General features: G+C 43.6%; 1 protein-coding gene across 1 annotated transcript in view; it reads right to left on the reverse strand.

Moving 5' to 3' along the window:
- Positions 1-14,432, reverse strand: part of LOC310777515 (fatty acid CoA ligase Acsl3-like) — a 76,784-nt gene extending 62,352 nt beyond the window's left edge. The window contains exon 1 of the mRNA XM_083637867.1: positions 14,293-14,432. The gene's annotated coding sequence lies outside the window, so the exon portion shown is untranslated. The remainder of the gene's footprint in view (positions 1-14,292) is intronic.
- Between the last annotated feature and the right edge of the window lie 12,704 nt (positions 14,433-27,136).

Consider the following 27,136-nt stretch of genomic DNA (forward strand, 5'->3'; position numbering starts at 1 on the left):
GAGAGAGAGAGGGAGAGGGAGACGGAGGGGACACTGCACGTTTGGCTGCAGCAAACACAGCGTCTCACAGCCTTGGAGATTTTCTCAAAGGCGAGGAGTGACGATTTGTTTGGTGTGCCGTTTTCCTCCAAGCAGCCTGACGCTGATTTTCCCCTCTCTAAACAGAGCTCGAGTTGTTATTTCGGTCTTTTTCAAAATTATTTTTTCATTTTGTAGTAGTAATGGTGCATATTTATCGATACAAGCAGTGTTCTTATTCCAACATGAACCAATAGTATGTTTAATACTAGATTGAAATGAGGCCAGAATGCAGAAATCCCACACTGTCGCGGCAGTCTACTGGAATGTCAGAACAGGGAAGGGAGGGAGGGGCAGGGCGCGGCGCCGCGGGCCCGGGCTAGGCTTGGCAAAGTTGGCATCACCATGGTAACAAGTCCTTACTGACGTCACTAGAACTATGGTTCTCGCACAAAATCGGCATAAATCCATGTCATCTCGTCTACGAGAGTTCATGGGCGAGAGGGGGGGTTCATGGGGGTAACATTAAAACACTTTCACATATTTATTTGAAGCTTAGCCCATGTTTAATATGACCATCCAAGATTGTAACAACATATATATGATACAAAATTAAGAAATGCATAATATGGCCCCTTTAAGAGACTACCTCCTGACTGGCCCCACTGCCCCTATTCAACACAATGATGAGACGACAGGATCACCACACACTCCCTCAACTGGGTGAAAGCTGTGTGTGTGTGTGTGTGTGTGTGTGTGTGTGTGTGTGTGTGTGTGTGTCACAGTGTGTGTGTGTGTGTGTGTCTGACAATGGATCATTTTTACAGTGCTACGGTCTATAGTATAAATACTGTATGTGTTGCGTGGATTTTGAGTTTGTGTCACCCCCAAATTGCCCGCACACACTTACACACACACACACACACACACACACACACACACACACACACACACACACACACACACACACTTCTGCATTCTCGTTGTGCAGGGTGGTGATGGAGACTGCACCGCCTGACGGTGGCAGTATTTGGGAGCTGTCCAGGGTGCTGAACAGAGATCAGTGCGACCCTCTGCCATGGCTGACCAGGCTGCCTGTAGTTCTTGTTCTGTCCACTAGGTAGTTGTTGTTCTGTCCACATGCCTTGGCACATGAAGATTTGCATATTCAAATACAGACCTCTTATCTGCCTGAATCACAAAGTATGGCTGCAACAAAGAAGCTTGTCCCGCCTCCACTAACTGACACCACACATTAGGCCTACTTGCCTAGATTCCATTGCTATTATTATCAGCATGGGGTATTTTGAGGCTGAATGGAGATACACTATATATAGCTCAGTCTTTTCTATGGAGTGGGCTAAATGCTCAGTTAAGTCAAAGCCGCATGTGAGACTAAAACAAGACTTTACACAATGATCAAGATTACTGATAAATAATTATCAGTAATGTGGATATACTGACAAAGTATATCCACAAATACTTTGGTATACTTTGAGTAAAGGCAAATAATAGAACAGTCTGGTCAGTTCATCACTTAATTACTGTAATGCAGTATTTAAAACCAGGAAAAGAAAACACTTAAAGTTTGTATCCTGAAATTATGATATCCAAAATCTAAGCCGATATCTAGTCTCATATCACAATATCGATATAATATCGATACTGCCCAGCCCTATGGTCACTGCACTGGATACTGTCCAGCCCTATGGTCACTAGGGGTGGGAATCGCTGAGTAGCTCACGATACGATATGGCCACGATACTTGGCCCTCGATAACGATATTATCACGATACAGCGATTCTGCGATAATCGATATATTGGAAGACGATACATCACGATACCTGTGTAACTGAAGAGAAAAAAATACCCCTAAAAGGCAAGAAGCAGGTATTATGTATTTGTTAGCAGAATTGACATGAACTCTCTGAGTTCACTCACTCACTCATAACATTTTCGATACCACGGAGGAAAAGTTACACATTAAGTCTTTTTATTATTATTATTAAAACAAGAAAACCTATATAACCTACCTACCGATATAATTTCTAAAAGTAGATATTAATGAGCAATCATTTCCATTCATGTAGCCTACAGTATTTATGTTTTTGTTTCAACTACAAACATAAATAAACATCAACTTGAAACTATGTTTCAACTACCACACACAGCATAATATTTTAGCCTGTTTTTTTTTTGTTTTTTTTAAATAAACATATCGATACTTGGTGCCAGTGTATCGATAATGTATCGCAAGTGGAAATATCGTGATACCGTGAGTATCGATATTTTGTCCCACCCCTAATGGTCACTACACTGGATACTGTCCAGCCCTATGGTCACTACACTGGATACTGTCCAGCCCTATGGTCACTACACTGGATACTGTGCAGCCCTATGGTCTCTGCACTGGATACTGTCCAGCCCTATGGTCTCTACACTGGATACTGTCCAGCCCTATGGTAACTGCACTGGATACTGTCCAGCAGCCCTATGGTCACTACACTGGATACTGTCCAGCCCTATGGTCACTGCACTGGATACTGTCCAGCCCTATGGTCTCTACACTGGATACTGTCCAGCCCTATGGTCACTACACTGGATACTGTCCAGCCCTATGGTCACTACACTGGATACTGTCCAGCCCTATGGTCTCTACACTGGATACTGTCCAGCCCTATGGTCTCTACACTGGATACTGTCCAGCCCTATGGTCTCTACACTGGATACTGTCCAGCCCTATGGTCACTACACTGGATACTGTCCAGCTCTATGGTCTCTACACTGGATACTGTCCAGTCCTATGGTCTCTGCACTGGATACTGTCCAGCCCTATGGTCACTACACTGGATACTGTCCAGCCCTATGGTCTCTACACTGGATACTGTCCAGCCCTATGGTCTCTACACTGGATACTGTCCAGTACTATGGTCTCTGCACTGGATACTGTCCAGCCCTATGGTCACTACACTGGATACTGTCCAGCCCTATGGTCACTACACTGGATACTGTCCAGCCCTATGGTCTCTACACTGGATACTGTCCAGCCCTATGGTCTCTACACTGGATACTGTCCAGCCCTATGGTCTCTACACTGGATACTGTCCAGCCCTATGGTCTCTACACTGGATACTGTCCAGCCCTATGGTCTCTACACTGGATACTGTCCAGCCCTATGGTCACTACACTGGTGGGGAATCTTCTCCAAGCACAGGAAGTGAGGAAGCAACACTTAACAGTGGAATCCAAGTCCTAAACAGTCGCCAGAGAGCGAGAGCTCCGTCCAGAAGAGAGCTGGACTCACCAACGATGGCTGAACCTCTTCACCACCTCCATCCCACCACACACTGAAGAAGACGTTGTTTTTAATGGCCTCATGTGACTTCATTTCTGGGTAAATCCTCCAAACTCACAGTTACTCTCTGACATTAAGGCCTTTTGTCATAACTTCATCATCAACTGCTGTTATATTGGGCAGCTAAACTACACACACACACACACACACACACACACACACACACACACACACACACACACACACACACACACACACACACACACATTGCATTAGACCTCCAATAGTCTATTTTAGCAGCAGTAATACATTATTCATATGAGGGAGAAGCTAATCTTCCCCCCTTGACCACATCCCTTTCTAAACCGCCTACCCACACACACACACACACACACACACACACACACACCTTACCCACTTCCCACCTACACACACTCACTCACCCCTGAAGTGTTCTTTTGAGACTTATGAATAAATGAGAGAGTTTAGCGGAGGCGGAGCTCTCCTCCTAAACAGCCACCTGCTGCCTCTGGGACAGCCTCCTTCCTCTCAAACTACAGCAGCATTGTTGCACCAGTGTCCTGTTACCCAGTCAGGACACCTCTCTGCATCAGAGGCTGCTGGACTGTTACCCAGCCAGGACAGGGCTGAGTGATTGGGGACACTTCCTCTTCCGAGTATCATCCAATGCCCCCCCCCCCCAACCTGCTTTCTGTGGCAGGGTCCTTTTTGCTGTCTGAAGTGAATGTGGACAGCATAGAGGATACAGTTTGTCTGAAGTGAATGTGGACAGCATAGAGGATACAGTTTGTCTGAAGTGAATGTGGACAGCATAGAGGATACAGTTTGTCTGAAGTGAATGTGGACAGCATAGAGGATACAGTCTGTCTGAAGTGAATGTGGACAGCATAGAGGATACAGTTTGTCTGAAGTGAATGTGGACAGCATAGAGGATACAGTTTGTCTGAAGTGAATGTGGACAGCATAGAGGATACAGTCTGTCTGAAGTGAATGTGGACAGCATAGAGGATACAGTTTGTCTGAAGTGAATGTGGACAGCATAGAGGATACAGTTTGTCTGAAGTGAATGTGGACAGCATAGAGGATACAGTTTGTCTGAAGTGAATGTGGACAGCATAGAGGATACAGTCTGTCTGAAGTGAATGTGGACAGCATAGAGGATACAGTCTGTCTGAAGTGAATGTGGACAGCATAGAGGATACAGTTTGTCTGAAGTGAATGTGGACAGCATAGAGGATACAGTTTGTCTGAAGTGAATGTGGACAGCATAGAGGATACAGTCTGTCTGAAGTGAATGTGGACAGCATAGAGGATACAGTCTACCAGGATAAGCAGAAGATCGCTCTGGTGGATCAGAATTAGGGCGTGAGGTGGACTTGAACTAGCTTCACCACAGTTTCGCTTCCCATGGTTTTACACGTCTTACACAAGGTCTCGGTCTGCTGTCAAAAAATAGACTTCCTGTAGCATCTCTACATTTGAATATCATTATGTGACACGTGAGAAAATACTGGCTCTGTGTTTCATGACAGAGTCAGACAGCTCAGTAATGTGCTTACTGGTTGGTTACCCAACTATAGAGCTCAGCCATTTTCCTCATGTAACTAGAGCTGTCACGATTCCTCGAGTACCTCGAATAACTCGAATAATTAAATTGATCGAGGCCAAAATGATTCGCCTCGACACGCATCTGAGTAATAGAAGAGAGTGGGTAAAATAGAAATTCCGACGGAACCTTAAGGCAACACGCGAGAGCGCGTTACGTCACTACGTCACTCTACCTGAAAACATCAACAAACGGGTCCACCCGAAAATGTGGCTACACTTTCCCAAGATAGACTCAGACAACACTGGTTGCAACATTTGTGATGTGAATGGCAAAGCTGGCCAGGGAAACACCTCAAACTTGAGGAAGCATGGTCAAACACAAGATATATTTACAGTAGCTAAATGCTGAAGACTGTAACGTATTACTAGATAGGCTGAGGGTGAATGAAGCAGGCAGCGCACCGCAGGTAACGTTAGCAGCACCTCCTCAGCTGTAACGTTGAGAGAGGCATCGACTACAACATCAGGTAACGTTATTTAATTAGCTAGCGTTAGCTGGATAAGTTGTTTCACTGCCGTTGTAGTTGTTAGATAACGGGGCTTTTCACTGTCTTCACAACGACTGCAAAACAGAGATCGTTAACGTTAGCGTTAACGCTAACGTTGCTGCAGTAGTTGTCAAGGGTTTAACAGAACGTATTTCCTCAGCCTGTATAGTAGCTATCAACATGAAATAAAAAGCATTTGACAGCTTAAACCCGTGGCTTTTTATTTGGAAGGGTTACATTTGCCGTAATCTTTATTAACATTTCTTAAAATGCATTAGAATCTTTTTATTTTTATTTTTTTGGGTTAAAGATCTTTTTTTTTAAATTAACATTAGAGCAAATATAATACGAAAAGCCAAAGGGTTAAGCTCTCAAATGCTTTTTATTTTATGTTTCTATGTACTACAGAGCCTGAGATATGAAGGCTTTAGTGAATACCGACCGCTCTCTCTGAGAAGTTTGGACCGTTTTCTGTGAGAAATACAAAGCTCAACCTATTAACGTTAGCGGCTAATTTAACAGCGTTTTGTGTGTGTGTGTGTGTGATCACACTAGCCTGTTGGTGTGTGAGAGAGAAAGAGAGAGTGAGTGTGTGTGTGTGAGAGAGAAAGAGTGTGTGTGTCATGCAGCTGTAAGGTAAATGAAGGATGTAAACTAGCTAGTAAGCCATTCATTCATATTATTTAACGGTTGCTGTACACTGGAAGAACTCAAACGTCAGGTTGAAAAGATGAATGGTGCCACTGCCAGTTCTATGCAATTTAAAAATAAAAATGTTGTTTTTTCTAAGAAAGAAACTAATGTAGTTGTTTATTTGAAGAGATTTATCTTATTTTTTGGTGTATATTTACGATAAGCCTTTGAAAACACAAAAAAGGGTTCTTATCCGATTACTCGATTAATCGATGGATTATTCGGTAGAATACTCGATTACTAAAAGAATCGATAGTTGCAGCTCTACATGTAACCTAAGATGAACTTTGTGGAGGGGGGGGGGGTCATTTTTATTTATGAGAATGCATTTCTCCATTGTTGAATGATACCACTATTTAATTTGTAATCAATTATCCGTTAACACATTGAGTGCCACAGCGCTTCAGTAAAATTGTCTGCAGCCTGTGCCAGATTCACTTCCATTCAGTTGAAAACAGCTATAGAATTTTTTCTATTATGGCTATATTGACGGGGCTGGACTTTAATGAAACATTGAACACTCCTTCTTCTTCCAAAGAAGAAATTTTGTTTCTAGACAGTTCCATTATGAAATGGCAGCCTCTGAAAAAAGTGCACTTTCAAGGGTTTTCTGTCGTTTTTTTTTACTTTCCAAGATATAGTCACTTTTATGAATACCTTTTGCACTCTAATTTCGAGCACATTCACTGACTCTGGCTGGTGTTTTCTGATGTGGTGGCGTGGTGCGGTTTCTGTGCAGCCTGCGTGCCCCCCCCCTCTCCCCTCCCCCCCCTCTCCACCTCTGAGCTGCGGGCTCCTCCCACACGCACAGAGTTTGTTTTCTCGACTCCGTTTTTGCCCCGGACAGATCCCAGCGCGCATCAAGGAAATGATGCGCGCTGGCAAACGCGACTGAACGAAAAGGCTTGGCCGTTCGGCTTCAGATGCTGGCTTTCTGGCAGGAAATCGTGTGGAGATAGATAGAAGCATAAGAGCTCAGTTGTGAGCGCGGATGCAGCCGAGCCCACTCTCCGCTGTAGACAGAGCAATATATACGGCTCTGGCTGAAGCATGCATCGGTTTCCTCTTTGATCACGGCTTTCTCCGTTTTCTCCTGCACAAAGTAAGGATCTGAGGTGGGTGGCGCAGCTTCCGTGACGATGTTTAAGGTGGCGCCGTGTGATCCCTTGAAGGGATTCATGCTCACTGGCTAGGTACGACCTTAAACAGCAGAATTATGGAATAATATGAATTATGATTTTAGGACGTCCACAGACGTCCTTGGCACTCCTCGTTACTTTTTTTTAGGACGTGCACAGACGTCCTTGGCACTCAATGTGTTAATTAGCCTATATAGCCCCTAACTTTTTTGAGATTTTCAGGTCAAGCCATGAGTCCGAAAAGGTTTGGAACCACCGATCTAGTCTACCCAATTTTTTACAAAATAATATAAGAATAATAGTTCAAAGAAGTTTAAACTGAATCAAGAGGCTTGAATATGCCCTAGGCCTGGTGATGTTGTAACTGTACGATGGTGGAGTTAGCTTAGCCACTATGTCCACAGACTCTAGGCTATTTGATATAGCAGTGGGGAGTGCCCTGTGTGCTGTGCCCAGGTGCAACCTGGCACATTGAACAAGGGAAAGGAGATAAGGTGTTGGTGCGGTCACAGAGGGAAGGAGGTTGTATTGTGTGTCACTGTCTGCCTACGGGTTATAGCCTTACAACAGCCAGTGTGTACCTACGATGCCCAGGTAGGACTCACACCCAGGTGCTGCCTGGCAGGGTGTGTGTGTGTGTGTGAGTGTGTGTGTGTCACACTCAGTACCACCAGGTGCTCCCAGACTGGCACTTAAATCTCCACACACACACACACACACACACACACACACACACACACACACAGAGCAGAACATCAATCACACAAAACACACCTGTCATTTCTTGGTTTTGATTTGATCTGCGTTATCTCTCCAGTCACTCCAGGGCAGAGCGACGGGAGATTGTCCGCTAGTTCATCGATCGCGGATGGTGTCGTTCTCTAGCATGGATTAAAAAATAATAATAATAATTAAAGCTAAAATATATGGCCTTTACTTTGGCAGCCATTAATATACCTGGACGAAACCCTGCACTCCCCAATGAGCAGAGACAAGCCAGTTCCTCCAGTGGCTCCAGCCTGACAGGCTGAGTGAGTCAGACACACACAATGACAGCACATGGCCAGCAGGGCGTTTCCTAATGATCCAACCACACCTTAACAACCCCACTCACAAGCCCAACTCCACTCTCTTTCATTCATTCTCTCTCTCTCTCTCTGCAAAAGCTTATGACCCTCATATTAGAATTTGCACCACAGCGATACCAAAGACCTTTAACATAAACAGAGACACCCCAACTTCCAGTCACTTCCTGTATCTGTGCCACGGAGGTTTCGCCACTGCCACGCCCCCATTAGGGGACTGGTCAGCCAATGAAGTGCCACACCATTGACAGACAGCCAATCACAAGCTGATAACCACGCCCATTTAGGAGAGCAAATTATTATTGGCGGAACCCGGGTGTGGGGGCTCTCTATCTAAAGGTCTCTGGTGATACACAAGCAAGCACAAACCCAATGCCTTACCTTAAAGTATAGCGTAGAGGAGCAGATGCAATATTATGTTGTTGTTGCTCAACGGAAAGCAGCTTTCTGCAACAAGCAGCAGCTTTGGAAACAGCCTCGGATCACTGGCTTCATTGGGTAATATTCTGACAAGGCCTTTAAGAAGGTAGTGGGGTGAGCAGTGTGTGTGTGTGTGTGTGTGTGTGTGTGTGTGTGTGTGTGTGTGTGTGTGTGTGTGTGTGTGTGTGTGTGTGTGTGTGTGCGTGTGCGTGTGCATGCGTGCATGTGTTTGTTAGAGGGCACCATTGCTTCCTTAAGGGATAGTGTGAATGGGCTCTTTTGTGTGGCGACGTCACCCACTCAGCTAAGCAGGCTGAAAAGTTCAAAATGACCATTGTGGTGAAACGACATGCCAGCACACGACACAGTCCTGATGACAGTGTGTGTGTGTGTGTGTGTGTGTGTGTGTGTGTGTGTGTGTGTGTGTGTGTGTGTGTGTGTGTGTGTGCGTGTGTGTGTGTGTGTGTGTGTGTGTGTGCGTGTGCGTGTGTGTGCGTGTGCGTGTGTGTGTGTGTGTGTGTGTGATTGTAAAAAGGGTGTCTGTGGAATGTTTGTGTGTATGGGTGAGTGGGCGCATGATAGCTAGGCACACACACACACTAGCCTAAAGGCTGGATTCACACAGGATCCAGCGCTCTGCATTGGTTTCCCCGCACTCCATTCATAGTCAATGGGGGGTAAGTCCGCATGAAAAACACGCAGTGGTCATATAGGCTCACAATCAAAGTGATCCGGTTATTTTGTCAATGAAAGCCTGCCTACAAAAACAGCCTACAAACTTTTAAAATCGTCTTTTCCTGGTTCGCTCGCCTCGCACACATGCTTGTTTTGAAGGGGAGAAGGCAGAAAGGGGTGCTGACATGAGACACTGATCCCTACAATCGGCGTACTACAGCTGCAGTACACGCTGCGGCCACTGCGTCTCGCTGGAGTCTGTCTGTCTGAATGTAGCCTGAGTCTGAGACTAGGAGGCCAAATCTGATTTGTGAACTTTAGTGACCTATTAATGACTTTATCCAGATTGGTTTTATGAGTCTGGATGCTCCAAGTCTGATATGTGTCACTTGTCCCAAACCACATATGGGGGTAGTTTCCAATCTGCTTTCGACTGATGTGTCTTGAGTGCGGACGCGCAGATCCACCAAATCTGATTTGAACGTCACTCGCAACTCGTCATCAAATGCTTCTGCGCAGAAAAACCACGTCACCAACGTACGTATTTACTGACGCCCACGTCGTTACCATAGCAACCCATGCAGATAGGCTGTTTAGGTCTGGACACACAGATCCGACTTGAGAATCAGATTTGTGGCAGTGCGGACACACTCCCAAATCAGATTTGGGAAACCAATCAAGATAATGGTGATTAATGACTTTATCAGCAAATGGGATTTGCCTGTAATGTGAACATGGCCTGAGTGCATTTCTTTTGCCCATTCCAGATAATGGCGTAATCAAAAGCTTGCCAAAGCTCTGAGTGGTCTTAAGCATGATTTGAGTGAAACAACATAACTGGCTGGATTATGTGGCTCAGACCCTGTGCATGGTGACACAAACTATTATGCAGACATGCCAGTTACCAATCTGTTTCTTTGTCCATTATAAACTCTCTACTTATGTGTTTCTGACATGGATTACAGGTTATTAGTATACTAATACTGCATACCCACCTACAGCATATAATCTGTAGTGCATAATGAGATATGCTGCACCTTACTATGTTGGTTAGCAGTGTTGGGGGTAACTCATTACAAAAGCAACATATTACATGCAATATATTACTAACCCTTGTCAAGTAACTCAAGTTACAAATTGAGTTACATTTTATTAAATCAAAGCACATATTTAAAAAAGATACAATCATTTCCTAATCAAACTGTGTTTTTTTTATGCAAATAACCACTATAGATGACAATAACAAAGGAAAAGAATAACATTTAGAATTTTGGATGGTTTACACTGACTTCAAGACGGTTTAAATTATTTTTCGGGATGTTCCGGGGCGGCGATGTCATTCTACTGCTGCTGTTGTTTTCGTGAAAGTAATGCAAAAGTAGTGTAACAAGTAACAAGTTACTCTACACAGACAGTAATATTGTAAAGTAACTTATTACTTTCAAATGAAAGTAACTAGTAATATGTAGTATATTACATTTTGAAAGTAACTTGCCCAACACCGTTGGTTAGAGGTGGAAGTTCAGGTAATAAGGAAGTTCAGGCACAACGTTTGCCCTTTTCAACCCTCACTCAACAGCCTACTGAGTTCATAAATATCATATTTACTCCAGATATCTTTTAGAACGCCATAATCACGTAGGCTTGCTGGCATATTCTTGGGAATATGGCTTAGCGGGAGGAAGTCAGTGCAGTCTGTGTGCTCTCAAATCACATCGGACCATCCCTGCCAGACAATAGCATCTCTGTGTATAGGCACAGGCCCTCCCTAAAGGACTCCACAATTTGATAACCGTTGCCATGCGCCAACAATGCACTCCAGCAGTGCAAACACGTCCAACTGGCCAGCATGGAGGAAGCAGCTTGCAAGGCTTTGAATGTTAGAATGTGGAGGACTGTTGAGAGAGGGGTGTGTTCACTCATATTAAAAGTGAATAAGAATCCTTTAGCTTCCCCAGATCGGCAGAGGGTGGAGCAGCAACCAGGATAAATAAATTAAAATTAGCACTAATGGGGGATAAAAATGGGCCAAAAAAAATTGGGGGGGGAATATAGAAAAAAAAGAATCCTTTAGCTTGAATATCATAATTGTACTGTAGCCTACTTTTTTTTTTACATGATTACAATATGCTTTTGTGACACGTGTACAATTTGTACAAATGTGTATAAGCAATGTAAAAAAAAATAGATCTTATAATTCCGGTTCATCCCCAATCTAGCTATTCCTGCATGTCCACATTGCTCACTGACAGAACTGTAACACCATAAGACGCTTATAAATTAGTCATTCTTCTTCCATTTTCTCAATGAGCACAACACACATAGTGCTGCACGGTGAATGCAGATTGTATTACTATAGTAGTGCATACTAGCCAGGTTGGTGGTATCAAGGTATTAATTTCTCAATAGTGAGCCAGACACGCTCCAAACGGTGTCAAGCTAGCCAGAATAAAAAGTATAACTTCCGGTTACGGTTTTCATGGTACCAAGCACCATGAACAACATGCATGTTGCCAAGTAAGTGAAGTACCAGACCTAAATAAAGAAAATCTCTATGGGAGGAATCTGTAGGCCTATTGTGTTAGGGACCGTTCGTTATTTAGAAAGGGGGTCACTGGAGGAATTTGGTGTGCTCTGAAATAAAAAGCTGTGCCCCTTCCCTGATCAAAATATATTTTTCCTTAACCCTCCCGAAGCGATTTGAAAATTATAATTAACCCTCCCCAAACAATATTGTGGCAAGTTTGCGTGGAAGAATGCAGACTGACACAGATATCTTACTTTTAACCTAACATTTCCAGAAACTCCGGCCAGAGGTGATCAAACACACTAACAGTCTCAGTCGTGGTGGCTACATTGATAGTAAAACTAAACATATCCTGGCCACACAAACATTGCCATAATACCACATAATGCAATCAAAACATATGCACAACATCACTAAACCACGTTTTTAACTGTACAGTAAGAAGCTTCCCACAAGAACATGAACTCCCATAATCCTTTGCGCTTCTTAAGAGCAGAACTGTCACCAATCAGAGCGACCGCCTCCTCTGGTCGCTACATAATGCTATTTTCGCTTGTGAAACAATCTTCAGTCTGTGTATATCAATATTTGTGTTTAAATAGCAGTGAATGACTGATGGAAAAAAGTTAGCCGGTTCTATGTGGCGGACTCTCCACTCTCTGTCCCCCCTCTCTTTCTCTCTCTCACTCCCTCAGCAGACAGGCACAAAGCCACACATGTAAAATCTCCCAGCATCCATTGAGGTACATTTCGATAACAAATAGCATCCAAATTAGCCTAAATAGATAGAAAGGTAGATAGAAATAATGTTAACACAACATGCAATTGTCGAACATTTCAATATTGGACAAAATAAAATCTCGAAATCAAAACACAACCCTATGTGAAACATATATGTCATCCTGGTGGTATAAATATCCCTTGTAGACTTTACGTAATTTAGGAGATGAGTGAGCCGTAACTCGGTTCTACTGTGACTTCCTAGACTTATCTGGCGTAACGCCCATATATATTTTGTGATGCGATGTCTGTTTGTTTGCTCGACTTTTCGTGCTGGAAATGTAGCCTACTTCCATATTGTGGCACCTAGAGACCACAGCCACAGGCTCCAACGCCGTTAAGGCACACACACCAAGAAGCAGCTTAATATTAAAATAGGAATCTTTATTATCGACAAAAATATATATATATGTTTTAATTAAAACAGCTCATAGCATCACAGCACAGGTTGGTTGACACTTGTTACATATCACCACGTCATGATAGCACGCAGCAACAATAATTACGTGTAAGGGCTCCTGCAGGATGGTGGTCTTACACTAAGTTATACAATCAAATCAAACTATTAGTATCACAATGAGTCAGCCACTCGCGCTCCCGAAAGAAAGCAGCAACAGCACACCAGCCTGTCGCAGCCTCGCTGATATGAACGTATAGGTTACCCCAGCAGTGCGTACAAGACCCCAGCCCTCCGTCGAGGCAAACAGAGCCCACTGATTGGCCAGATACTGTACACGCCTACTGTCTGGATAGGCCAAGCACAAAGATCGACAGATCAGACCACCAAAGAGAAACAATGCACCGGGACATACCAAACAGTTTGGACAGGAGGGGTGTAAATGAAGCAACTCAGTAGTTGTTGAAGTCCGAAAAGCAAACATTACACACAAACAAAAAGTTTATATATTTTTATCTAATCAAAATTGTATACCCCTCCCCTGGACTCAAATTAAAGAGAATGTACCCTCCCTCAAACTAAATTCAAAACAAGATTACCCTCCCCTATTTTCCTCCAGTGGCCCCTTCCCTAAATAACGAACGGTCCCTTATCCAAAATGTCCCTTCCACAGCATATAGTCACAGAACCTCATAGGCAAGGGTGGAATTAATCAATGCAATTAGGCTACTGTAGGGAAATTAGGCTACTGTAATCAAGTACAAGTAGTAGCCTAAACGTTAGCATTTTTCAGAACAATTTATTTTGCTCATGCTTTACTTCAACTTGACCAGTAATTCTTCTACTCAAGTAGCCTAAATGGCTATTTCAAAGTTAAGCAAAGTAACAGTAGGGCGTAGCCTATGCCACAGTGGGACTACAGAAGATAGACAGACAGACAGACAGACAGACAGACAGACAGACAGACAGACAGACAGACAGACATACATTACATGTTAACTGACAAATAGCCCAATATGGTTTTATTTTGAAGGTCAGATCTCCTTACTTCCGGGTGTTTTCCTGTCTATCTGCGGGAGTGTGACGCAGCTGCTGCATCCCGCACATCTGGGCACAAACCGGCACGTTAACGAAACAAACGCTTACCTCTCGATGTGTCGCCCCCGGTGTCCCGGACTCCCGGTGCCCCCGGCTACAGAAACGGTGCAACCACGCCGAACGCCCTTTAATTTAGGCACGCTCTGAAAAACGCTTTGCGTTGAATTGAATGAATCCCCGTAGCGGCTCGAATCTGTCCGCTTTCTGTCATCTGAGCCCGGAAGTGACACGCGCGTCGTCACCCCGTGTTGTTGCACGAGGAGGAGAGGGGGCATTCCCTGCCTTCTGATTGGACTCGTGAAGGTGGCGCGTGCTGGGGGCCGGTCCATGCTGGAAAGGAGGCTCGAGGTTACTGTCGTTCAGAGGGAGGTACACGCCCCCCCCCCCCCCCACACACACACACACACATACACACGTGACACTCTCTCTCTCTCTCTCTCTCTCTCTCTCTCTCTCTCTCTCTCTCTCTCTCTCTCTCTCTCTCTCTCTCTCTCTCTCTCTCTCTCTCTCTCTCTCACACACACACACACACACACACACACACACACACACACACACACACACACACACACACACACACAGTTTAGTGGTTGTTTGAAGTGTAAAATAGCATTGTTATTTTATTTATTAAGGCAGGGCTTCTCATAGTTTGATGGGTTTACATGAACCAAACATTGGATTGAGGGCCACCCAAGAAAAAATGGACCCCAAAATAATTTCAAAACAAATATTTTCTTTAATAGCCTGTTCTAGACTAAAAGTCATGCCATTATGAATCATGGTCATCACACACACACACACACACACACACACACACACACACACACACACACACACACACACACACACACACACACACACACACACACAAACAACTTGTCTTATTGCTTATAGATGCCTATTTCTTATTGCCTTATTGCTGTCTTATTGCTTATTGATGCCTATTCTTATTGCCTATTACTTATTGCTTGTTGCCTATTTGTACTATGTCGTAAATGGAGTCCACTGCACAAGAATTTCACACGTGGTACTTGTACCATGGAGTGACAATAAAAATCTTGAATCTTGAATCTTGAATCTTGAATCTTGAACAACAACAATTGAGACAATATATTGTGATATTGCTGTTTGACACATATTTTCAGACGACACCAAATAGCCTCAACAAGGTCTGTCTGAAGACATGTGTTTCTGACTCTGGCAAAGTGGGGGAAAAGAGAGTAGGCTCCAATTCAATCTCTGAACTATGTCTTTCACCAAATCACACACATTTGGGCTATTATAGGTGATATCCTTTTGATAAGTAATGTAATAATAACTAATGTCATGTTTTTTCACTTCCAGTAAACCTAGAATTGGGCCAAATACCATCATGTCGTCTAACTGATCACGGGCCACCAGAAATGTTTGCAAGGGATGCAGGTCTGTGGGCTGCAGTGTGAGAACCCCTGCTGTCAGGTCATGAGAATGTTATGGGAAACACCAATGCCCCAGTATGACATGTCAGGTTACAATGCTTGTGAAAGCTGCCTGCAGTAAACTGTTGGTTACATTTTAACTAAGCCTTTGTAAATGTCAGATCAACATGACATTATTTTATTAGGAATATATAACCCCTTGAGTTGAACCATCTCGCTTTTAAGGGGGTCCTTACACAAGAATACAATAAACACAATAAGACAAAACATTTAACAAAACAACATAAGACCAAGTGTGATGGAAAATAATCTGTATATAATCATAATAATCTGTATATATATATATATATATATATATATATATTATATATATATATATAATATATATATATATATAATATATATATATATATATGATACTGTATGAATAAATATCAGATAATAGGACATACAAAAACAGGAAATCAAGGCAGAGTATGAAAATTATTGCTATGTCATATACAACACACAGTATAATAGATCTATATAGGTGTCAAGTATTAACATGTTCATGACAGTGACAATCATTAAATTAATTAATATAATAATGATAATAATATAATAACAACTTTATTTATATAGCACCTTTCAAAACAACATTACAAAGTGCTTCACAAACAGAGGCAATTACCAGGAAGTGATCATATACAATGTCACAATTCAGTGCATAAAATAACGAATAAAAACCATCCAATAAAAGCAGATAAAAGGATAAAACATGCATAAAAAGAGCTGGTAAACGAAACAAAAACAATAATCAAGGAGATGCCAAACGATAACTAACGAACATGACGAGCAACACACACAACACATGGCCTCCTCGCGGGCCTCAGGGGCCAGGCATACAGTAGGTCCATTTGCTTACATACCTTTTGGCCCGAATTATAGGCACTTAGTTTAATTAGGCATTGCCCTAAGCTGGTTTCACAATGTGTACCAAGGGTGGGAGGATTTCATCACATTCTTCCAGCTACTCTGATGACATGGGTTTGGCAACACTTGCTAAAGAAAGCCACCTAGCCACGGTCACTTTCCAAGCACTACTACAGCCAATGGATTTGTGTTGTTATTCAACAGCCTATACTTAAGCAATATAGCATGAGAGCCAGTGTGTTGTGGCAAATATATCCCGCTGATCAGCTGTTATCCCACGAGGCCGCAGGCCGAGTGGGATAACTGCTGAGCAGCGGGATATATGCCACAACACACGCTGCTCGAGTGTTTTATAAAACGGTTTCCAAGTATGATAATATAATAATAATAATAATACTATAAGTCCGACTGGCATGTCATTCTGATAGAGTCAGTTGAAACACTACTGTAAGGCGGGACCGCAAGAACGTGCGGGTGATTTGATTGGATCGTTCTGGAGACTGAAGTTGACATTGGCCAATCCTGGCGCTTACTGAGAAGCTGAGAGCTTTCTGGAAAGCCCGACACGCAGCTCGAGCGCAGCGCTGCATTCTCAGCGCTTGCTGAGAAGCTGAGAGCTTTTCTGCAAAGCCCGACACCAACTAACGTTACGGGGTTAAATGCGGGGTTAAATGCGGGGTTAACAGCCTTTTTTTTGCAAAGAAGACATTAGCCCGCATCTATTCTTGTACAAAACATAATTTTCTGCGAAGTATTAGTAAAGTTATAAGCGAAGATCGATTCACAAGGATCTGACAGCTGTCTCCGCCATTTGTTTTTTCTACATTGTCATTTGAGGTAACCAAAGCCTTTTAGTAAGAGAGTTGCCATGGCAACTCAATAACCCATGGCCATGGGTTATTGGAGTGGGTTACTGGATTTATACAATGGCTGTGAACCAATCAGATTGCTTGATTTGAGAGAGCCGTTTTATAATGTGCATTATAGCTGGCAATATACTTTGTGCTCTTATCATTTTCCTTGAGAATTCTCATTGGTCCTTCTCAATTCAGTTTACATTTCAAATGTGTCAACTCTTCAACTTATTCTATTCTTTTTATACCGCCTGCTGGCGTGATGAGTTTGTTGGAAAATCACAGTGATGTTCCTATACGGACTTACAGTTTGCACTATTATATATACAGTACATTTTTGGGGTAACTTTCTCCTGTGTCCAGGGTTCGAGTTATAACCTGAGAGCTATGGGGGTCCCCAAAATCTGCAGCGACTGGGAAGAAAATTGCAATTCCCCCCCTCCTCAAATTGTAGCCGTTTGAAGCCAGATTTATAATTTGAAATTAACATTAAGAGTAGACTGTTGTGATGTAGTCTTTGTCTTAACCATCAATATTTGTTCCTTTTCTCACTCAGCTCCATGTCACCACCTGCCGATATATAATGCCATGATATCATATTAGCATCTGATCAAATACAACAATTACATTTTTCAAAATTAGCTTACTCTGTCTGCAATGCATTTATAAATCAAAAACTAGGTGCTGTGAGATTCAAGATTCAAGATTCAAGTTTATTGAGTGTCCCAGAAGGGCAATTTGGTTTGCAGCGAGCGTAAACACAGAGACATAGGCACACATGATTAAAACAAAACATAAAAGCAAACACAAAGCAGCAGATTAAAATGCACAACAATTCAAAGTGCAAGTAAGAATACACACATACAAAGTGCAACTAAACAGGCATAAATAGTTTAAGGTGCAACAGTGAGGCCAAGAAAATTGCCCTGACAGACTCTCAGTGCAACACATTACAAGAGAGATGCTACAATGTATCATTGTATAATAAAACGCAATAAACCCATAAAACAAGAGACATTTCTGCAGGTTAAGATACATACCTCTATAAGGTAGGTTGTGTAACAAAATAACTGAAAGACTGAATGACTGAACAGCGAGTCTAAAGTCAACTGAACAGCAGCAACAGTAAAGTGCGTTATATTTTCGCCTCTGCAGCATTTCTAGCTCCAATGGAGATAGGCACAAAGGAGTTTTTATATCTGTTTTTCTTAGCCAGAGGGGCACGAAGGAGAAGGCCGGATGGAAACAGATTCATTGTCTGGGTTTTGTATTCTTTGGTGTTGGGGTTCCTTGTCTATTTATCCTAGCTGCCATGTACTGCTGTTTGTCCCAGCTGTGTCTGACATTTGTACCAGCTGACATCATCTCCCCATGGTATGAGTCCTGCTCCCCAGTCAGTCAGCCAGCATCCCATGTGTCAGAGATACACACACACACATACACACACACACACACACACACACGCACGCACGCACGCACGCACGCACGCACACACACACACACGCACGCACACACACACACGCACGCACGCACGCACGCACGCACGCACGCACACACACACACACAACACACACACACACACACACACACACACACACACACACTTACTTCCTTGAACTTGTGACCCAGCACGTGACCCTTTTGGTACTTTTTTGTGTGTTTGGTTCAGAGCACTTTCCTCCCACACTAAATCCCTGACATCAAGCACTGCACTTTGTCAGTTCATTCTGCTTCCGCTTCAGACGTTCCTCTTCTTTGACTGACACACACACACACACACACACACACACACACACACACACACACACACACACACACACACACACACACACACACACACACACACACACACACACACACACACACACACAATTGGACTTGCTGATCTTTCATTCATTTACCTTTATTTATTCAGGAAAGGTCAGTTGAGAGCGTAAGCCCTCTTTTACAATGACGCCCTGACATAATACAAATACACAAAAACATCACAATCAACACCAAGTATCAAAAGACACAAAGCCAATACAGTACGAATAATACAGTACGAATAATACAGAACGAATAATACAGAATAAATAATACAGAACAGCATTTCAGATACTAAAACAGGAACACTCAACTGATACTGTATCATCCAATAAAAGTTTAAACTGATTTAGTGAAACCAGTTGATTTAGTTTCAGTGATTTCTGCAACCTGTTCCACTTGTCTGGCGCATAAAAACTAAAAGCTAATTTCCCAAGTTCAGTATTAATGCTGGGGGTTTCAAGGGTTAGGTATTCCTGTGCACGTGTCCTATGTGAGAGTGATTTGAGTTTTAGAAGAGATGTAAGATATGAGGGTAGCTTATTGAGTAATGCCTTATAAACAAAGAGGAGGCAGTGGTGTTCCCTTCTAACACTCAGCGAGGGCCATCCTAATTTCTGATACAGTAAACAATGATGTGTTCTGAATTTATCCCCAGTTATAAACCTTAAGGCACTGTGATAGCAGGCATCAAGTGATTTTAATGCGGAAGGATCTCCTCCCTCTCATCAGAGTTATGCTAATTATTCATTCCCACTACTCCTTCGGCAAATGACTGACGGGAGAATGTCCACCATCTAAATGTATCTGTCATTTAAGCAGTAAAAACAGCCAGTCACATGACACAGCCAGTCACATGACACAACCAGTCACATGACACAACCAGTCACATGACACAGCCAGTCACATGACACAGCCAGTCACATGACACATTCTTTCAAGTCTATAATCTGAACAGCATCTCTTATGCTCAGTAGCCTATAGTCATGTGCAGACATCATGAGGGCTTTTCTCTCATAAGGCCATGCATGCCGTGTTACTTCTGTATTTTTATTTTGAAAGCTGTGGGAAAAGCGCGGTTTTGAAAGTGCTTTTTCACTTCTCTTTCAAATTAAAGACTGACATAAAAATACCTCCATAGCCACATACAGTAGCTGCTTCCTACAGTACTGTATGTTCACATGGCCATGTGGGAAAATGATTCAAGATGCACTCATCCACACATTGTCAAATCCATAGGTCTGTACTGTAAGCATGGGATGTAAGTTACAGCTTGTAACAGACATTGGTGATCTACATACGAATCAAAAATAACTGAATTATAATGTATGGTGTCATGTAAGGACAGGGAAGCTATCAAAGAGTTGTTTTATTATAGGGACGCTCCGACGGTATTCAACCAGTTTTGTATGCGTACTCAGGCCTGTAGCTACCATTGAGGACACCTCAATGTTGTGTGTAGGAAAGTGTGAGTTTCCTTTTAGTTTGATTTTGTTTATTGTTTTGGTAGTGCTCTACTCTGAACTACAAAAACAAATAAACCTGCTGCATTGAGAACTTTGATCATGGTCTAGCTTCTGGTCTTTGGGAGTGGGAAGAGTGGGGGCACCAACATGTTATCCCTGGTTTTCCCTTATGCCAGGGCCGTAACACATGTGACCTGTATGCAGAATATAAATTATATTATATGGGGAGACATTTATTTTTTGTATCATTTTAAAGCAACAGCACAGTAAAGAGGATATTAATCTAACATGATGTCTGTAGTTCTTTATAGTTTTGCTCTCAAAGTGCACCAGATTGAAGCATTTTACTTTAAAATGGAGAAAATCTTCAATCCGGGGGGGCACAGCCCCCCCTGGGCACCCCAAGCCGCGCTAAAACGACCTCGGTATTTCTCAAACCCTGGCTACGGCCCGGGCCTGTGCGTACTATGTCAATATTGTTAACACATGGACACAGGTTAGCTTGCCTGCCTCTATTTTGCCTCCGCTGAGATGCCTGCGTTCTGAATATGGCAGAATGAGTGGACCGCTGACGTCAGAGGTCCACGGACAAACTACAGTCTCTTGAGAGTTGAGAACATACAGGGTGCGGCGCGCGCGTCAGGGAGCGGGGACGAGCCTCACGGTAGCACCGCAGCCCCGCTGTGAGCTGACAGACAGAGAGGAGAGGAGTTGCTGCTAAGCTAAGCTAACGTTACTTAGCTTCGTCAGTCCACGTTCCAGTTCATCTCAGTGCTGCTTCCAGACAAAATCACATCTCGATACATCACGATGGATAACTAATGTCTTGAGTTTCTTGGCTGAGTCGGATATATACAGCCTTTACGAGCCAGAAGAGATGCAACAGAGGCTGAGCCCCCCCTCTATGACATCACTGATCAGTCTTGTCATAATGCCTCCTTGTGTGTGTGTGTGTGTGTGTGTATGTGTGTGTGCGCACGCACGCGCGTGCGCCCAATTATGATATCACTGATCACATCATCAGTGTGTGTGTGTGTGTGTGTGTCCCTCCCTATCAGTGATGTCATACATAGGGCCTATGACATCAGTGATCAGTGATTGTCACAATTTGCCTCCTTGTCTGTGTGTGTGTGTGTGTGTGTGTGTGTGTGTGTGTGTGAGAGAGATGTGCTGTGCGACCAACTGAAAAAGTAGTTTTTCTTTTATTGAAGAAAGACTATAAAAATACATTACAACCTATTTGTGAGGCATATTGTCACAAAGCACTTTGCAGAAATGATTGTATAATAAAAATTGAGTTTTCACAAATGACTGTGATGATGCCAAAAGAAAATAATCAGCTGTTAACTGTTTACTTATTGATGCATATTTAAACATGGCCTCCCCTGAAAAGGATGTGGGGGTGGGGGGGGGGGGGGGGGGGAGTCAAATGCTCCAGAAAAAGTCAAGAAACCTGTGGTTCAATGATACTGGTTATCACATTTGTTGATGATAATTATGGTATTTATTTAAATTATTATCTGTATGAGAATCTAAGCTTATTTTACCATTTTAATGTGTTGAATCAAGGTTGCAAGAGATGTGAGCCAATAAAGCATGAATACAATGAAATGGTTTGGTGTTGGTTGCTCTTGGTGGTTTTGGTTAGGCTATGTTACTGTGGTAGACTCTGCTGTAACAAAGGAGGAGGTGGTAGGGAAAAAGTAGATTTAATTTATTTTGTCAAAAAATCAGCCTCCTCAGTGCTCCTGAACCCGACTACAGGCTGTATGAAGCAAGTACAACACATTCAGGATGGTAGTAGAGTTACTACTATAGTAACTCTTAACTTTTGGCATGTTTAGTGTCTGACAGACACTATCCTTTAGTTAGGACCTAAAGGATCCCCCCTCCCCCCTTTCCTCTGCTCCACCTGTCTGCATTAGTGCACTCCCCAGCAGAGCCCGTATCAGGCTAGATGAGATTCTGGAGCGTGGGATGCAGGGCTGTCAAAATAGCCACAAAATCATATTCGAATATTCCCTCTAAACAAAACATATTCGTTTGAATATATTGTAGCGTTTCAGGTAATCCAGGTATTACCTGTAATGTGATGTACAAGAGAAGTGTCTAGATTGTAGCTAGGAACTAATGTATGTGGGTGTGTTCCTAGGGGAAAGGGGGTATATATGACCAGCGGCCGCAGGCCGGATGTCAGTCTAGCTATGGAGCGAGCTGAGACGGTTGCTGTCTGTAGAGCTATCTGTGTGAAGCTAGCTGCTAGGAGCTAAAGAAGCCTGTGAATAAAGAACCTGTACCAACTACAACTCTCCGTTCCTTGGCGTATCACCGATACGTTACATTGGTGTCAGAAGTGAAGCGGTAACGCCTGATTTCGGTCGAGAGGGGAGAGAGTGAGGAGGAACGGCGGAGAAAAGTTGGAGATCAAAGGCTCGAGCGACCTAGCGGTAGCGAGCTAGCTGTGTGAGCTAGCTGCTACGAGCGCCACGTGTGATGGTGCGATTAGAAGAATGCCTGTCGGCGAACGGGAGAAAAGAGGGGCTGACGACAGAGATCAGCTCGATGCTGGCGGGCATGGAGGCCCGTGTGTTGAAAGAAGTCAGACGGCTGGTGGAAGAAACTCCTGCCTGGGCAGTAGAGGTGATGCGGACGCTGCGAGAAGTCATGCAGCGGGTGGATTTGATGAGCGCAGAGGGAGCGCAGTGTGGAGAACGGCCGGAGGAACCACAAAATAGACTGTGTTGGAGCTGTGGAGAACCGGGCCATGTGGCGAGGTGGTGCCGAGGCGGACCCGGGAGACGGACCGGGTATGCGGGACAACGACATGGACAGCAGGGAGCCTGCTGGGCATGCGGCGCGATCGGACATTTAGCCAGAGAATGTCAAGAAGCAGGCGGCGGACAGGTGAGACTTTGTTGGACGTGCAGGTCGCCTGAACATTTAGCTAGAGACTGCACTAAGAGTGCGAACGCTGGAAGAGACACACAGCCGGGGGAGCAGCCGGAGCAACAGTCAGAGGAGCAGCGGAGTAGCGGAGCAGGGGAGCAGCCTGAGCTACAAGCAGCGGAGCAACGGGGCAGTACAGAGCCGATTGTTCTGGGCAGGAGAGTGACTGTTGAGCCGGCCCAGGCTAGCTGCTCTGCATACCAGCCGGTAGAGGGGGACATCATCATCAGCGACGAGACCATCAGGAGAGCGGGGATCGTTTTGAACAGCCAGAGGGAAGTGAGCGACATCATCTGCAGAGCTGTTACAGTCGGGGGAGCGGCACTCGTGTCCCCGGGGGAGCGAGAGGGGTCAAGGCCGGAGGAGACGGCCCAACCAAGCCGCTACACAGCCCCCACGGCTGCACTGCAGAAAGCCGAGGTGGAGATCGACGCCGATGGTGTTCGCCCTGCTGTCCTCAACACGCCGCCCCCTGGGGGAGCGGGACGGGAGGACGAGCGAGTGCAAGAGGTGGAGCAGACAGACGAAGACAGGGCCATCTGGGAGGTCGACGGGCATGAGCGGAGACGCAGACAGATGGAGGATGCGGATATCGGTCCGGTGTATGCGTGGGTGGCGGCCGGACGCCGGCCCCCTGTGGAGGAGATTCACATGTTTTCCGGTGCCACGAAAGGACTGTGGAACATGTTTTCGGACCTGAAACTGGGTGGAGCTGGGGTTTTAGAGAGAAAGGGGCACGGGAAAAGCGGGACCCAGTGGGTTGTACCCGGTTGCCTGCGAGAATTGGCACTGAAGTGGATGCACAAGGGCCCATACGGTGATCGTGGGCCCGAAGAGACACTCAGCCTCATCCGTGGACATTTCTACTGGGGCAAACAAAAGGAGGACGTGCGGAGATACTGCAGGGAGTGTGAGGTTTGTGGGTCACAGAGGGGGGACCGAAAAGAGTTACACTGCAGAGGACTAACCCCACTGGGGGTTGAGCGGGACTAGCGTTCTTCGGGTGGGACAGAAGCTGTAGAAGGGGGGATGGAAATAGTGGTTGAAGTGAAGTGGGATAATGTGAGTAAGAAAAAAGGTTTAAAGGAAGGTAATGGAAAAAGAATGATGTAAATGTTGGGGTTATTATCGAACTGAAATGATATGTGGGTTGAATTTAAATGAATAAGGAAAGAGGGAAAACGTAAATGGGTTATTGAGTTGAATGTAAATGTATGAAAAAAAGAAAAGGGCTATTGGAATGGGAAAAGAGGAAGAAATGAAAAGAAATGCAAATGGTGGTGGTGGAACGAAAATTAAGAAGTGGTGAAATAAGAAGAGACAAATTGGGGGAATACAAAAAGTGTTGGGGATGAAAATGTGTTTGGTACAGGGGGATATGTGTGGGTTGTGGGTGTTAACGTGGGCGTTAACAAATGTTGGGTGAGGAGTATGTAGCGTTTCAGGTAATCCAGGTATTACCTGTAATGTGATGTACAAGAGAAGTGTCTAGATTGTAGCTAGGAACTAATGTATGTGGGTGTGTTCCTAGGGGAAAGGGGGTATATATGACCAGCGGCCGCAGGCCGGATGTCAGTCTAGCTATGGAGCGAGCTGAGACGGTTGCTGTCTGTAGAGCTAGCTGTGTGAAGCTAGCTGCTAGGAGCTAAAGAAGCCTGTGAATAAAGAACCTGTACCAACTACAACTCTCCGTTCCTTGGCGTATCACCGATACGTTACAATATTAAAATACTAAAATAAATAAAAATTGCGTGCGTGGCAAACCAATACAACCAGAGAGCTTATATAACTACTTGGTATATTTATTTGAACATAAACTTTTTTTTATTTCAACATAAACATTGTTTCCCCCCCATATTTATTGAGTCAGTAATACAGTAGTAGCCTACACTTTTGTACTGTTTTTAATACCAGAAATGATTATTATAGACAAATAGACACAGCTTCTCCTTATATTGGTTTTTAGTGCATTTACTGCATCATGGAAGCTATTGAACTAAAACAGGAATTTTCCACAAAAATATTAATATAAAATACAAGAAGCACTAAAATCGACAAACAAGTTAGAGCTACGTTACGTCAATAGCTACAGAGAATACATTTGCCATTACCGTTATGTTACATTACATGGAAGGTTATACACGGGAAGATTACTGGAACAATTTCATTACACACAACAAAATGTCACAACCTTTCATAAACTTTCAAGGATTTGAACAATTCCATGAGTTTTACAGGCCTGGAAAAACAAGATTTTGAAATCCCGTGACTTTTCCAGGTTTTCCATGGCCGTGGGAACCCTGAGTTAAATGTTTCTCTCTTCATGTCTCCTTTACAACTAAAACCTTTACCACAGACTGAGCAATTCAATTGTTTATCTCCTGTGTGGACTATCATGTGTGTCTTCAAGTTTACTTCATGACCAAAACATTTACCAGACTGAGCAATTAAATTGTTTATCTCCTGTGTGGACTACCATGTGTCTCTTCAAGTCTCCTTTATGACTAAAACCTTTATCACAGACTGAGCAATTCAATTGTTTATCTCCTGTGTGGACTATCATGTGTCTCTTCAAGTCTCCTTTATGACTAAAACCTTTACCACAGGCTGAGCAATTAAATTGTTTATCTCCTGTGTGGACTATCATGTGTCTTCAAGTTTCCTTTCTGACCAAAACCTTTACCACAGACTGAGCAATTCAATTGTTTACTCTCTTGTGTGGACTACCATGTGTCTCTTCAAGGTTCCTTTCAGACCAAAACCTTTACCACAGACTGAGCAAATACATTGTTTGTAACCTGTGTGGACTATCATGTGTGTGTTCAAGTGTCCTTTATGACTAAAACCTTTACCACAGACTGAGCAATTAAATTGTTTATCTCCTGTGTGGACTATCATGTGTGTCTTCAAGTGTCCTTTCCGACCATAACTTTTACCACAGAGTGAGCAATTAAATTGTTTATCTCCTGTGTGGACTATCATGTGTGTCTTCAAGTCTGCTTTACGACCAAAACCTTTACCACAGACTGAGCAATTAAATTGTTTATCTCCTGTGTGGACTACCATGTGTCTCTTCAAGTCTGCTTTACAACCAAAACCTTTACCACAGACTGAGCAATTAAATTGTTTATCTCCTGTGTGGACTACCATGTGTATCTTCAAGTTTCCTTTATGACTAAAACCTTTACCACAGACTGAGCAATTAAATTGTTTATCTCCTGTGTGGACTATCATGTGTGTCTTCAAGGATCCTTTCTGACCAAAACTTTTACCACAGACTGAGCAATTCAATTGTTTATCTCCTGTGTGGACTATCATGTGTCTCTTCAAGTTTCCTTTCTGACCAAAACTTTTACCACAGACTGAGCAATTAAATTGTTTATCTCCTGTGTGGACTATCATGTGTTTCTTCAAGTCTGCTTTACGAGCAAAACTTTTACTACAGAGTGAGCAATTAAATTGTTTATCTCCTGTGTGGACTACCATGTGT

This window comes from Poromitra crassiceps (genome assembly GCF_964638095.1).
Source record: "Poromitra crassiceps genome assembly, chromosome: 5".
NCBI lineage: Eukaryota > Metazoa > Chordata > Actinopteri > Beryciformes > Melamphaidae > Poromitra > Poromitra crassiceps.